The sequence below is a fragment of the Canis aureus genome, chromosome 4, assembly GCF_053574225.1.
Source record: "Canis aureus isolate CA01 chromosome 4, VMU_Caureus_v.1.0, whole genome shotgun sequence".
Lineage (NCBI taxonomy): Eukaryota > Metazoa > Chordata > Mammalia > Carnivora > Canidae > Canis > Canis aureus.
In genome coordinates this window covers 58,479,795-58,495,871 of record NC_135614.1, presented here as the reverse complement: position 1 = coordinate 58,495,871, position 16,077 = coordinate 58,479,795, and the positions used below count along the sequence as shown (strand labels likewise).

At 36.3% G+C, this 16,077-nt stretch overlaps 1 long non-coding RNA gene across 6 annotated transcripts in view; it reads left to right on the top strand.

Moving 5' to 3' along the window:
• The window catches only part of LOC144312775 (uncharacterized), a 145,554-nt gene extending 131,007 nt beyond the window's left edge, over window positions 1-14,547 (top strand). For 4 of the 6 annotated variants that reach the window (XR_013378352.1, XR_013378354.1, XR_013378357.1 and 1 more), the window contains 2 exons: window positions 9,231-9,416; window positions 14,349-14,547. This is a non-coding gene — a long non-coding RNA (uncharacterized LOC144312775). Of the gene's footprint in view, window positions 1-1,170; window positions 1,337-9,230; window positions 9,417-14,348 lie in introns of all 6 variants that reach the window. The other 2 variants (XR_013378353.1, XR_013378355.1) reach the window with 1 other exon arrangement.
• Window positions 14,548-16,077: the final 1,530 nt, after the last annotated feature.

Sequence of the window (16,077 nt, the reverse complement as noted above, 5' to 3'; positions counted from 1 at the left end):
TATTTGCTCTATGAAAGACAGTGTTGAGATGAAAAGGCAAGGTACAGAGTAAGAGAAACTATTTACAAAACTTGTATCTGGCAAATGACTGCTATCTATAAAATATAAAGAACTCATAAATGTAACATTAAAAAATTAATCAAATCAGAAAATGGGCAAAAGATATGAGGCAGACATTTCACAGAAGAGGATAAACAGATGACAAGCACATGAAAAAATATTCAGTATCATTAACCTTTCAGGAAATGCAAATTAAAACCACAATGAAATATCACTACATACCTAGTAGAATGACTAAGATTAAAACAAAACAAAACAGTGAAACCAAATGCTTGTGAGGATCCAGTTAAGTATTTAAACTGTAGTATAACCGTACTTTGGAATGCTACTCAGAAAAAAAAAAAAAAAAAAAAGTAAAAGGAATATTGACTTATGTGACAATGTAACAACCTGGATGAATCTTTAAGGATTTATTCTGAATGAAAAAGGGCAGTCTCAAAAGCGTTACATACTATGTGGTTCCACTCATATAGAATTCTTGTAATGAAAAATAACAGGAATGGACAACAAATTGGTGGTTTCAGTGGCTAAAGATCAGCCAGGGATGGGAATCAAGTGGGAGGTGGGGTATAAAAGGGCAACGTGATTCTTGAAGTGGCAGACATATTCTGTATCTTGAATGCATCATGTCAATATTCAGGTTGTGATATTCTACTACAGAGCTTTCTAAGGTATTACCTTTGGAGTAAGCTGAGTAAATAGTGCATAAAATCTTTTTGTTTTCAAAAATTTTATTTATTTACTCATGAGAGAGAGAAAGAGGCAGATACATAGGCAGAGGGAGAAGCAGGCTCCACGCAGGAAGTCCAACGTGGGACTTGATCCTGGGACTCCGGGATCACACCCTGAGCCAAAAGCAGATACTCAACAGCTGAGCTACCCAGGCGTCCCCATAAAATCTTTCTATATTATTTTTTTAAAAAATCTGTTGAATCTATGAGTATGTCAAAATACAATGTTTAATTTAAAACTTCGGTAGCATGGAGTAGAGAGAAGGGTATATATTTCTACAGAGAAGTAAATGAGTCCCCCATCGAACATCTCTTTCCCATTGTTTATCTTTCCTGCATCTCCATTAACCCTCAATATTTGTCTTTCCTTTTTCTAAAGATGCTGCAAAGAATTTATCTAATCAACCCCTGAAAGTGAAAACATCAAAGATACAGATTTATGTCATTTTATGCAGAAGGAAAATCACTAGGGATAGGTTATCTGGGATCTAATTTCTGGCTGATACTTCCTTGGGGAAAGATCCTTGATGAATACATGGACAACAGTAAGCCTCAGCTTCCCTCTCTGTAACATGATTAGACTTTCTGTCTTTTCTACCTCCTAAGGCATTAATTATAAGAATAGATGAAATCATAGAAGTCCGAAGGCTTTGTAAAGGACTGGCTACTGCATATATGCTGATATTGCTGTTATTCCATTTTGAGAACATCTGCTTTTACTTGGAGGCAGAGGTGTGAGCCAGTCTCTAAGGCTTAATTTTCACAGTTGGGAAGGGTTAAGATTATTTTTTGATAAAGAATGCAGTGGTTCCACTGCTGTCACAGGGACAGGCATGATCAAAAATGGCAGTTTGAGCGCAGCCTGGGTGGCTCAGCGGTTTAGCACCGCCTTTGGCCCAGGGTGTGATCCTGGGGACCCGGAATCGAGTTCCGCATCGGGCTTCCTGCGCGGAGCCTGCTTCTCCCTCTGACTGTGTCTCTGCCTCTCTCTGTGTTTCATGAATAAATAAATAAAATCTTAAAAAAAAAAAAAAAGGCAGTTTGAAAGAACAGAATGCCATTAGCCTCAAGAGATAGCACAGTATCCTGAACACAGAGGGTCCTCGAAATATGTTGATTTGAACTGAAAGATGTTTACAAGAGCTAGACCTTGCCAATCAATTATATCAACAAAACTTTGGTGGGAGGTCACAATCATCAATATGATACTCTGCTTATCATGCAAAAATTCAAAGCAACTGATATTCCCAGGAAGTTTCTTATTACCCAGGTAATAAGTAGAGTAGTCTTTGCTTTACACTCAAAATGCTGGATATCTGTTTTTTTTTTTTTTTTTTTTTTTTCCTTACCCCTCATCTGGGCAAACCTCTATAACCTATACAAATGGTGAATTCAAAACTTATGTACTGCTACTCTTTTCTCCCATATTCAGGGAGGACGTTACTAATTGAAAATAAATCCTGCCATCAATTAGCTAGCCATTCAAGAAACTAATTTGTGACAACATGAATGGACCTAGAACATATTGTGCCAAATAAAATAGGCAAGGAAAGACAAATACTATATGAGTTAACTTATATGTGAAATCTAAACAAAACAAAACAAAACAAACAGGGGATCCCTGGGTGGCGCAGCGGTTTGGCGCCTGCCTTTGGCCCGGGGCGCGATCCTAGAGACCCAGGATCGAATCCCACGTTGGGCTCCCGGTGCATGGAGCCTGCTTCTCCCTCTGCCTGTGTCTCTGCCTCTCTCTCTCTCTCTCTGTGACTATCATGGATAAATAAAAATTAAAAAAATAAAAATAAAAATAAAAATAAAAAATAAAAACAAAACAAAACAAACAATAATAACAACAAGCCTCTAAAAACCAGGCTCTTAAATACAGAGAACAAACTGGTGGTTGCCAGAGGGGTGATAGGTAAAATAAAGGAAATTAGAGAGATACAAAATGTCAGTCATCAAATAAGTTGTAAGATGAAAATTATAGCATAGGGAATATCATCAATGATACTGTAATAACACTGTATGGTGACAGATAGTGACTACACTTCTCATGGTAAGCACTGAGTAATTTATAGGGATTGTCAAATCACTATATTGTACAACTGAAATTAATATAACATTATATGTTAATTATACTTCAAAAGAATGAAATAATAGATGAGACCCATTGGTCAATCCTTGTTAATTTGCCCTTTGCCAACAAGTCTTGCAACCCAAGTCTCCATTTGTATATTGTGATTTGGTGTCTCTTATGTGTGAGGCGATAGGGGAGGTGACTACTGATTTTAAGGGGCTCAGAGTCAATTAGAACAGAAAACTTCAGCCTTCATAATTCTGCATTGGGGTAGGCATGTTGAAAGTGCTGGAAGAAAGGCACAAGCTTCAAGGGAGGTCTAAAAAGTAAGAGGTTACATGTTACTAGTACGATCTGGGAGGGCTCCCTAGTCATGTGCAAAAGTGTTTCATCTTCCCCAAAGTAGTGAAGATTTTCATTTCCAGAGTTGAGAGAAAGAGCATTCTATTCAGACAGCAAAGACAACAAATGCAGGGACATGTACGGTACGTACAGAAAGCAAGGCTTTACTTTGGTGCACAGGGTATTTTGAGGGAAATGACAGGATAGGAAATTTAACAGGAAAACCAGGGCCAAATCTTGGAGGACCATAGATTAAATGAAGTCAAAATGCCAGTGCTTCCCAACACACCCAGTGTACAGATATAGCAGACTCATAGTATATCAAAGTCAGAAGAGATGTCAAACAAATAATATTCTGTTTATTTTTGAGACAGAGACTTTTTACAGATGAAGAAACTGAGTCACAGAAGCTAAGTTTCAGAACCGAATGCAATCTAGGAGTCCTGCTACCAATTGAATAGCATGTTTTGTTTTATCCTCCCAACTCCTCCCCACCCAGTTCCCAGTTGTCTGTTTCTGGGCACAGAAGTAGATAATTAAGATTACCTATGCTTCCCTCTGATTGAATTACACATTTTCTAGACTTCACCAGTAGCGACTTTTTCCTTCTAATTTAATCTCAACTCAGAAGCCACTTCTCTGGGCAGGTCTTCTCTAACTATACTGTCTGAAGTAGCCCCTCACATCACTGTCCATCCCATCAACCTGATTTTCTTCACAGCAGGAAGCATGCTTTGAAATTACTTCCTTCATTTATCAATTTATTATTATTTTTTGTCTTCTCCTTTTAGAAGTCATCCTCTATTCTTTCTGCTTCTGCTAAAATTCTATCTTGTATTACTAGCAAAATTCTAAACCTAGGGGAAAAAAAGAAAGAGGGAGGAGTTTAAAAGGAAGAGAGATGGAGAGAGGAAATTTGCAAGGAAGTTAATACAGGTTCACTAGTTCACTGAACAAACTATGAACACCCACTGTGAAGCACTATGTTAGGTAGTAATAAGAGAGACACAAAAGTGAGTAAATAAGCATGCTATTGTCCCTCTCCTCAAAGAGGTTACTGCCCAGAGTTAAAGTCAAAATGTACCCAGTTCATTAACCAGATAAATTACAACTATGAATAATGCAAAGAATGAGAAATACAAGTTGCTATGAAAGCAAAAGATAGCAAGATTTGAACCTTATCAGGCGAGACTTACTGAGAAAATGATGTTTGATAGGAGATCTCAAAGAAAGCATGGGTAAATGAGGAGGGAACAGAATCTCAACAATCAAGTGTCTCATGCCTATTTCTGTTACTGATGGTGATGGTGGTCTCTAGGCAGCTTAAATGGCCCTGGACTCCGGGACACTGTCATTCTAACAGGGCTCCTGGACATAGGAGGAAAAGATGGTGTGACAGGGTCAGCAGTACCAATTAATTACCATTCTTTGCATTAGAATTATTGTTAGTCTCAGAATAAACATTGAATGGCTAATGCAATGTTATCTGGCTACAGCAGAATTTTAATTTGCATGTTTTATGACACCAATACTTTTACACTATCCAGTAGATAGCTTTTAGAGTCAGTCTTTCTCTCCAATCTTTTAATACAGTGTGGGAACAAATTAATTTTCCACCCTCCCCTCCTCCTAGAATTCTTTCCTTTGGGCATTGCTGTATTTCTTTTCACATTTCCATTAATTGACTTGTGTATTAATTTAACTAACATTTGTTGACTATGGGCAAAGTCCATGGCAGGAACTATGAAGGATTCTGGCTTTCAGAAATCAGGCATGTTCGCAGACTGAAGTTTCTTTTCTTATACGTTGAAGAATCAATCTCTTTATACACCTGACAATCTCTAAGAGTTGTCTAAAATTTCATCTTTTCTTAGAAGCCATGAATCTCTCAGGACTATTTTGATTGCAATTGACAGAAAATCCAATTATAATTATATTCTATTTATTAAGGGAATCTATGTCTTTTGTAGCTGAACAATCCTGGGGGAAATGTGGCTTCAGGAATAGCTTATTTCAAAGCAAACCAATGTCACCAAGATCTAGATCTTGATTTCTCTCTCTCTCTTTCATATTTTGGTTCTTCTTCTGCATAAACTATAGATTCTCTCAACAAATCCTATAAACTGTTGACTTCACACCTTGGGAGGAAATCAAGTATACCTTCTCATAAATCTCAGGGAAAGATTTCATTTCTCATTGGCCTATATTGCATCTCACAACCATCCTTGAACCTATTACTATTTTCAAGGGAATGTGAGGCACTAGTCACTTGATAGGCCTAATAACATGATAGTTTTGTTGACCTATTGGTATTCCCTGAGTAGCTCTAGAAATACTTATAAAACTGTATTTTCTATCTGTTTGGAAATTCACTGTAGCAGATAAGATGGAAAAAAGCATGGTGATAGTGCTGGCAGAGTCTGTACGTGGCTTACTTGTAAAGATAATGGTAAATAAGCATTCTTTTGTTAGTAGCTTTCTCTGCCCTAAGTTATCATAGAGACTGTACAAAATTACTATTTAAAGGAGGAAATATGGCCTACATCCAAGAAACAACCTGGTAGTTCTTTCAAACATGATTGTAATTAAAATAATACCATTAATATAATATCATGGGCTAGATGTTGTGCTGAGAGCTTTACTAATATTTTGCATTTAAATCATACAACAATGGTTTACTTATATCATTTATTATTATTATTATTATCATTATTATTACATCCCCTATATTACATTAGGGGATGGGAAAAGAGAGACTTGAAACTAGTCATTTTCTCAAGTCTTTCAGCAAGTATATGACTCTATAAAATTTGAATCCATTGGTTAAGAGATGAGAATATAACAGTATACAAAACCCAGAGAGGTATTGCTCTCATAAAGTGATACAGCCACCGTACAAGAGATAGACATTATTAAAAAAATTATGCGTATAAACATCAAAGTACACAGGTGATGGTTTACAGTGAAGAAGTGCAGAATGCTATGAGAATATACAGCAGGATATCTCTGAGACCTCAAGAAAAATTCTTCTGGAGAAATTATGCTTGAACTCAGACTCTGGGGATGGGCATAGGGTTAACAAGATGGAAAAAGGAGGAGTATTCCAGATAGAGGGTACCGTGTGATCAAACGTTCCAAAGGGCAAGGGAAAACGGTATGTTTAGAGATAGGAAAAAAGGCCAGAGTGACTAAGGCATCGAGAAATAGTGTGACCTTTGGATAGGCTGGTACAGAATATAAAACTGTGAATATAATGTCCAAACTTGCAGGGCCTTGGTAGTCTACATATATATTTTGATTTTAGAGTAACCAAAAATAATTGCAGGGTTTTGAGCATAGGAATGACTTGATTTGATTGCATTGCAAAGCAGGAAAGGAGTTAGAAGGGAGACCAACTAGGAATATATTGTATACTCCAGGAGACAGATTGCTGTGGCATTAGCAAAAGAGATGAAGAAATTGACCAATTCAGGAGATTATCAGGGGGGTAAAATCATAAGTACTTCATCGTGACAGGTTTTAGATTAGATGTGGGAGGCTGGTGTGAGAGAGAGGGAAGTGTCAGGATAAAGCCCATGTTTGTGCAGTTATCTCAGTATGAACCAAAGTTACTATCAGGAAGGCAGCAAAGCAAGGTGAATACTTCAATAGGGGAACTAGGGGATGTAAACAGGATTGGAGGAAAGGCAGCTGTATAATCAAAAAGAAAAGAGGTAGGCCCATGTGGGTGGTTTTGATGGGCAGAAAATTGCCAGGAGCCATTTGATAAGGAAAAATAGAAGATAAGATGGGGAAATATGATGACAACAGATGTAGCAGGGTGGCAGGAACCAGGCTACCATGTTTAAACATGATCCAGTAGCAAAGAAGAACCACCACAATTTTCAGAGAAAAGAAATGACATGACCATGTAAGCATGTCAGAAAGATTTGTAACCACGTGTTAAAAGAATGGAAGGGCATTGCAAAGAGAACAGAGGAGATTGAAGGGGTTGAGGGGCAGTAAGGAAGCTGATACCATATGTTCAAAAGAGGATAATGGAAACAGGGCCAAAAATCAAATCCAAATTCTAAAGTAATGTGAATATGCCAACATGCTAGATACTACAAGCTTTATGAAAGATTATACGTTATCTCAGGGAAATGACAATTTAGGGAGGAGTGAGATTTGGTTTCATTTCTTTAAGCCCAAATAAGTAATCTTATGATAGGAAAATCTACAGAATTTCAAAGAGAGCCAAAGATGGCTCTCTTTGAAATGGCCCAGGAAGACCTTATAGAGAAACTGGAAGAATTTAGAATCTGGTTTTAAGTTCAACAGACAGAAAGGAAAAGCATTGCCATAGTCACAATCAAATGCTTATGTCCCCAGTATCTGAAATCTGCCTAAAATTCCATTGTAACATGTTTGATTCCTCAGTGTGATTTTGCATGTCTTTGTTTTCAGCCCCTCCCAACTAAGCACACTCTGCAAATTACTCTAAGGAGACCTACAGCCCCTTTCTGGAGTAGTTAATGAAGATGGTAATGAGATTGGGCTGAACTATGATCTCAGAAAGCCCTCCTTTAGACACTTTGAACTCTTTGCGGCCTCTCATGCCACTCACTACCACCCTTTGTCAGCTTTGCCATTATATTCTCTGACAGTTTTCAATCCTGATGACAGTGTTCATATTCAAGCCAATTTGCAATTAATCTTGCAGATGGGCTATCATCAAACTCCATCACACAATTTCCTGAGATGCCAACATATAATGCAAAATGCATTTCTTTCATGTACTGCAATTATAATTTTATCAGAAAACCAGTCAAGGATTTCTAACATTTTTATCTTCTTAACTCTAAGTAGCATATCCATTTATATTCACAGCTATGGGGCTGATGGCTTTGTCAGGAAACAGAAGTTGTAATTCCAATGGTTTTTCTAGAATCATAGGAAAAAGATACTTCACATTAGGAAGTGAACTAAGAGGTCATGTGAAAATAACTCTAATATTTATGCAGTCATTTTACAGTTTTTAACCATTCTTCTCATTTGCCCCATGAGATGCACTGGGTAACTACCCATTCTGTCGCTGAAGGATCTGTGTTTTAGAGAAACAACAGGACTTGCCCAGGGTGACACAGGTTAACACTCTGACCTTAGAACTCAAGTCTTCTGATTCTTAGATTACTACTCTTTGTACTTTAGTGTGTTGGCCTACAAATTATGAATATTCTCAGAGGGTTGTCAAAGTCCAATTACATTAGGGGATTGGAAAGTAAGAACACCTGAAGTATTATCAAATTTAGGAGTGAGGAAGTCATAGCCAACAAAAAGAATGCATGTCCAGTCTAAAGGCAATTACATAAAACATAATCCAAAACACTGTTCTGGGCAAAAATACCACAAATGTAGACTGAGTTTGGCCCCTGGACTGCCAGTTTATGACCCTTACTTCAACATCTGAGAAAAAAAAAAAAAAAAAGTTCACCCAGTTCCCATTCACTCAACCCCTAGATTTTTAATATGTATTATCTTTGTAAGAATGTTTGCTATTTTCCTTCCTTTATTTCTTTGTCAAGTACTCAAATCCTCAGGTTTTTATATGTCCTTTTGAGGATTACACATATGTCAGGAATCATATAAGACTGTGGTTGACATGATCAGTAAGATGGTATATGTATAAAATAAGAGGCACAATCAGAATTACTATAGGTGTTTAGAGAAGAGAGCTTTCTCTGGGAACAGGGGTGATTAAGGAGGAGCTTCCTGGAAAATATGGAACTTCAGCTGAGCTTTAAAGAATAGGTAACTCTTTGGTGATGATGTTCAATCAGTGGTCTCCGAATTGAGGGGCCCAAGACAAGCCCCTGAAAATGAAAATATCATGTCTTTTATCTATTTTATGTATTTAAAATTTTGTTTATTCTTAGCATGTGAAGAGAATATCTAGACAAAATATCAGTATATAGTTTATAAATAAGAAATATTTGTATATTTGAGTAAATTCTCAAAAATATTTTTTTTTATTTTTTAAGATTTTATTATTATTTACCTATTCACGAGAGACACAGAGGCAAGCAGAGACACAGGCAGGTGGAGAAGCAGGCATAGAGCCCGACGCGGAACTCGATCCCAGGTCTCCAGGATCATGCCCTGGGCCAAAGGTGGTGCTAAACCACTGAGCCACCCAGGCTGCCCTCAAAAATATTTTCGAAAGGAGGGTAAGACCAAACACTTTAGCCTTGGATAGACAATGATGATATGATTACCAATTTTTAAATGGTTATTATGAAGTAGGTACTTTGTTTTCAATTTCATTCATTCTTACTCTTTATTATTTTTCTCTTTCCTTTTTGTTTTGCTAGTTTTTAGGATATTGAGGTGGGAGCTTAGATTATTGATATGAGAGTTTTCCTTTCTTCTCATATATGTATTTAGCACTTTAACTGTTCCTTTCTATCCTATGTTAGCTATGTCTGACACATTTTGATATATTTTATTTTCATTTATCTCAATGTTTAAATTTCTCTTGAGACTTCCTCTTTGATTCATGAAATATTTAGATATGAAATATTTAGATACATGCTGTTTAGTTTCCAAATGTTTGAAGATGATGTTCTTATCTTTCTGTTAATAATTTCTAGTTTGATTTCACTGAGATTCTTTCAATTCATTTAAACTCAATGAGGTTTGTTTTGTAGCCCAGTATATGTTCTATCTTGATATATGTTCTGTAAGCACTTGAAAAGAGTTTGTATTCTATTTTTGTTGGGTAGAGTGTTCAATAAATATCGATTAGATCATGCTGACTAATAGTGTTGGATTCTTCTGTATCCTTACTGATTTTCTGTCTAGTTCTTTTATCAATTGCTGAGAGAGGGATGTTAAAGTCTTCAGTTTTAATTGTGAAGTTGTCTATTTTTCCTTTCAGTTCTGATTTTGCTTCGTGTATTTTGCAGCTTTGTTGTTCAGTGCATATACATTGCTGAATCTACTCGATGCATTGACACTTTTATGGTATATAATCTCCCTTTCTATCTCTGGTAATTTTCTATGTGATTAAAATCTTACTTTATTGGATATTAATATGGGCACTCCTCCTTGCTTTCATTATTTAAATAATATTTCTTTTTTACTCTTTTATTATCAAACTGCCTGTAGTATACTTAGAGTGACTTTCTTGTAGACAACATATTGATGGGTCATGTTTTATAATCCACTATGTCAATCTGAGTTTTCTCATTGGCGCATTTAGATCATTTTCATGTAATGTAATTATTGATGTAACAGGGCTTTAAGTTTGCCATTTTCTGGATTATCATTAGTTTCTCTTTCTTTTTCCTATTTTTCTGTGGGTGACTTTAATATTTTTAGAATTCCAGTTTGATTTATCTATAGTGTTTTTTAGTCTATTTCTTTGTATAGCTTTTTTTAGTGGTTATCATGGGTATATTATATATAAATAATTTAATAGTTTATTTATATTGTCATTTTACTTTGTTGAATGAAAATCCTACTTCTTTTTATGTCCTTTCCCCTCCTCGATGTGTGTCATAGTCAGCAAGGGCTGCCATAACAAAACACCTTAGACTGGGTGGCTTAAATAAAATAAATATATTTCTCACAGTTACTGAAGCTGACAGTCTGAGATTAGGGTGCCAGCATGGTCTGGTTCTGATAAGGACTGTCTTCCTGGCTTGCAGAAGGTCACCTTCACATTGTATCTTAACATGGCCAAGAGAGAAAAAGAGAAGGGTTAGGAGAAGTGGGAAAGGGAGGGGAAGAGAGGAAGAGAGAGAAAGAAGAGTAAAGGAGAGAAGTCAGCAGGAAGAGAGAGAGAGATCAAGCACACACTCTAGTGTCTCTTCTTATAAGGGCACTAATTCCATCATGGGGGCCCCCATCCTGATGACTTCATTTAAACTAATTATCTCTCTTTTTTTTTTTTTTTTTTTATAGTCACAGAATGAGAGAGAGGCAGAGACACAGGCAGAGGGAGAAGCAGGCTCCATGCACCGGGAGCCCGACGTGGGATTCCATCCCGGGTCTCCAGGATCGCACCCCCCGGCCAAAGGCAGGCGCTAAACTGCTGGGCCACCCAGGGATCCCAAACTAATTATCTCTTAAAGGTCTATCTCATCAGATTGAGAGAGGACTTCAACATATGAAAGGGGCAGGAAGCACAATTAAATCTATAGCATTTTTAAAATATAATTGCCTTAAATATTTTCTCTAATACATTTAGAAACACATCAATGTTATAATTTTTGCTTCATTTGTCAAAGAACACAGAAAGCTCAACAAGAGGAAAACTATCATTGTATTTATCCACATTTTTGGCTTACCTTGGTTTTTTTGTTTGTTTGTTTTTGTTTTTGTTTTTTTCCTTTCTGGTATCCCAAGAGTCCTTCTCTTATCATTTTCTTTCTGTTTAAAGAAATTTCCTTTGTTTTCTTTTAGGGTAGATTTTCTGGTAACAAATTATGTTAGTTTTATTTCATCTGAAAATACCTTGATTTTCCCTTTTGTTTCTTAGGAAAAAATGATATTTTTACTGGATATAGAATTTTGGGTTGACTTTTCTTTCTTTAAGTACTTGAAAATATGATGCTAATTCCTTCTGGTCTTCATAGATTCTGGTGAGAAATTATGTCATTTGGAGGGTTTCCTCTCTACAGTTAAGCAGTTTTTCTTTCCTTGTTTTTCACCATGATTTTAAATTTATCTCTACTTTTCAGAAATTTAATTATAGTGGGTCTTGGTCTGAATTTCTTTAGATTTATGCTGTTGGGGGTTTCGTAGGCTCCTTGAATCTGTATCCTTACATTTTGTGCCAAGTTTGCAAAGTTTCAAATTACCTAATTAGCTATTCTTTTTTCCATTCTTCCAGGAATTCAGTGATAGGAATGTTAGCTCTTATATTCTCACATGTTCCTTAGGCTCTTTTTTTTTCAGCTTACTTTTTCCCTGTGGTTCTGATTCTGTAATTTCTATTGCTTCAGCATTAAGTGCACAGATTCCTTCTTCTGTCTTCTCAATTGGCTGTTGACCATTCCCATTGAGTTTTATTTTGGTTACTATATTTTATATTAAACTTTCTACATGGTTTATCTCAAATTTTCCATTTTCTTGCTGAGATTTTCTTTTTATTTGTTTCAGAGATGATCATAATCAGTGAAACATTTCTTGGATGGCTGCTTTTAAAGTTTTTGTCAGATGATTCAAGCATTTCTGTCATCTTAGTGATGTCATCCATTGTTTCATTTTATCATTCAGTTTTAGGTCTTCCTGGTTCTTGGTATGATGAGTGATTTTCATTTGAAACCTGAATATTCTGAGTATCATGTTTTGAGACACCAGATCTGGGGTGACTGCTGTGCTAAACTATGTGAAAATCATAATAGTAGGTCAGGTGTTGTACTGTAGTTTCCTACATATGTCAACAGTCCATTTTTTGATGTGAAACTCAATTACTTTTCTCTCGGAATGGGCCTCTTATGCTACTCCATGGTATGAATTTTTTAAATATCTCAATTCCCTTTTACTTCCATCTTCATTGCTCTTTTTTATATTATAATTTTATTGCATTTTGGCATTAAATGGGAATCTTCAACAGAGTATAAAAGTACTACAAGTTTGGGGCAACTAAAAACTTGGAATTGTTAGAGGAAACCAAATATGGCTTGGCAGAAAATGGATAACAGAATCCATGACTGGTAATCATGGGGGGCCCAAATGTCTGTTTTTTCTGCTCTGCTCTTTTGTTTGGTCTTTGCAAGCCAATCAGATGTGGCTCCCATGAAATCTTCAATGACAGTAAGCAGTTGCCACCTCAAGAGGGCTGGCATGATAGCATACTTTTAAGAGCTCCTAGTGGTCTCTGCTTGCTTGGCTGACATAGTACGCCAGCTTCGCACAAAACTTCTGATCTCACTGTGAATCAAGAGGTCCTAACCCAAGTAGGGAAAAAAGCAAAAATCTCCCCAATAGAACCAGGGCTTACCTTCAGAGCTGTATACTCCCTAGAATTACTACTGTGAATCCCTCTACACCTTCAGAATCTGTTCCACTGACCTTGAATTATGCTATTTTCATTTTAATACACTGAAGTTTAAAAGGCTGTGAAACTCTTAAAAAATCATTGATCCCATGGCTGAATCTATGCCCTCAAGTAATGAACATGGAATGGAATCCAGAGTCAAAATTAATTCTTAAATATTATTAATTTTGTATGTTTCTCAAGAGATATTAAAGATGACTCTGTTCCTATGACCCTACTCATATAACTTTTTCTTCTTCTAAGCCCCTTTATGCAATGCTGCATCAATGCTCTTAGAATGTGGGTAGCTTCTCTCTCTCTCTCTCTCTCTCTCTTCTTGTATGTTAGTGAGCCTAGAATTTTATTAAACCTTTCCTCTTCTCTTCTTTTTGGTTTTATCTGTATTAGCTTGTTCACTTACTTCTACCTTGTAAAACCTTGAAAATCAGTCTGGAAATGCAGAATATTCTTCCAGAGAGGGGTAGAGTGAACTGGGGAGAGACTATGAACACACTTTTGGATCCCATCAAAGCTGCCAATGCTTTCAGAGAATTGTCTATTTCTATAGAGTTAGCTCTTAAAAGTATGGCATCTAATATAACAAAATCAGTATTATGTTATCTGTTAGCAGCTCAAAGTTAAACACTAACAGAATTTCTTAACACTTTGTTTTGCTGTGTAGGCATGGGCAATATAAGTGTTGCTTTGTATGCAAGGTCCAGAGGGTGGAAACCACACATTTAAAGCTGAGTAATATGTATCCAGCTCCAAATATCGCTGAATAGGTGTTTGAATTGGAAATCATCTCTGACATTATCAAGCCCAGTGTTCCTCTATGTACCCCAGTGGTGCATCAGAGGATATACAAAGCTACAAGAAAATAGCACACATCATTCTGAAATAAATTATATTCAATAATGAGTAACTTAAAATATAAATTTTAGAGTAAAATGAGCATAGGTTTTCAATATTTTTCAATAAAACAAACAATTTGAGGCTAGTTTTAAGATATATTTGACATTGAAAAATTGAGATTTTGCATTGGGCTGCTTCAGAGTATAACCCCTCATGTGACTGGAATCTATATTCACTTTTTTTTTTTTTTTTAACTTAGGACAGTTGTTGGCAAACCTATGTGCATACTATACTAACCTGAAATGTTACTGGATAGTGCTCTGGTACATAAGAAGCCTAGCTCCCACCTCAAGCACATGGATATCAGACTCTCTGGAAAAACAACTTGGACATCTGAGTTTTGTTTCTGTTTTTACTTGTCTTTAAAATTAAAGCTCTTTGGTCACTCTGATATAAAACTAGCATTGAGAACCACTGATTTGAGAGATACTTCAGCAGAACCACAAGAAAAGAGCTACATAGCATATTCTTTTCATTTTGTACCTAAAGCAGCTAGGCTCAGAAATAAAAAAGAACTCACTCAGGTCACATAACATATTAGTGTCAGAGCTGAAACTAGAATGCGATCTATCAATGTCTATGCAGTGTTTTTCTATTATGTTTATCTCAACATTTATAATAGGCTAATGTCAATTTTAAAGACATTAGCTATATGATGGCTATTTAGATAAAGAACCTCATTCTAAATTACTAAAGAAAGTACTTATCTATATAGAAAATGAACCAACCAGGAATATCTGGGCTGATCCTCACAAATTATTTACATGGAAATAGCCTGAGCTTAAATGAGCTGGGAAATTTCCCTATTTCCAATATATACGCTTATTATTTTTTTTTAACTCAGTAAATACACATTCAGGCATAGCTCAGTGCTGGGCATTCCAAGGAAAGCAAAGAGGTTCGCAATATCCCAGGGAGCTTCCTAATAGTCCAGTGGAAATACAAGGCATCCCACAATCGTTACCAGTTAAGATAGGTAGAATGAAAGTTCAGACACCAACACAGATGCTGGTGTATCAACAGAAGAGGAATGAAGTTCTGGGTAAAGGCAATAATGTTTCATGGAAATGGGGGCTTTGAGGTTGGCCTGGAAGACTGAAAGCATTTGATTTGGATGAAGAGTGTCTATACCACCTATGGTAGCCAGAGAGAATGTGCAGGATACAGAGTGGAGCTACATTTCACAGGTTAGGATCGGCATCAGAGATAATGAAAGAAATCACAGAGGAAAAAAAAGTACTCTTAAAATGTTTTTTCTTTTTTTTTTTCTCTTAGAAGTTCTTTAAGTCGCCCCTAGAATAGAAAACATATTAGCTTATATAACCAACCATATACAATAATTTTTATGTGTAAGGAAGAAATTGTGAACAAATCTCAAGAACAAAAAAAGAGGAAGTCTGTATGACTTCCTGGATAGTCAAATCAATCTACCTCTAAGGTAACTATCAGCTTCTTACCAGTGAAGGGAAAGAAAAATTGTTCTCTACCATCAAGGTCTTCCAGCTGGAATAAGAACTAAATTTACATGAAACAGATTAATGGGATTAAAAAAGTTTTATCATGTGCACACTTAAGCCCAGTTACAAAACTGAGATCTAAAGTAATGACCAAGGCAGGCAGTTCTTATACTTTATAGACAGAGACAATAAATCTGTAAGGAATTGACAGGGCAAAGAAAACTTAGCTTTGGAAATTTTAATTAGTAAGGAATTCTCAACAGAATTTGGGCTGGGGTGGTCAATTAGTAGAAATCAATAAGGGTTGTTTATACAGACTTTTGGGCTCTAAATTTCCCATGTCTGATGAGGATGTCTCTTTCCCTCCTGGTACAGGGATGGTACCTTTCACATGGGAGATTTATTTCCTGCTTTCAGGGGGTCAGAGGAGGGTCTGAGTGCCTTTCCTTTCCTGCAGAGGCTATCTCTTAT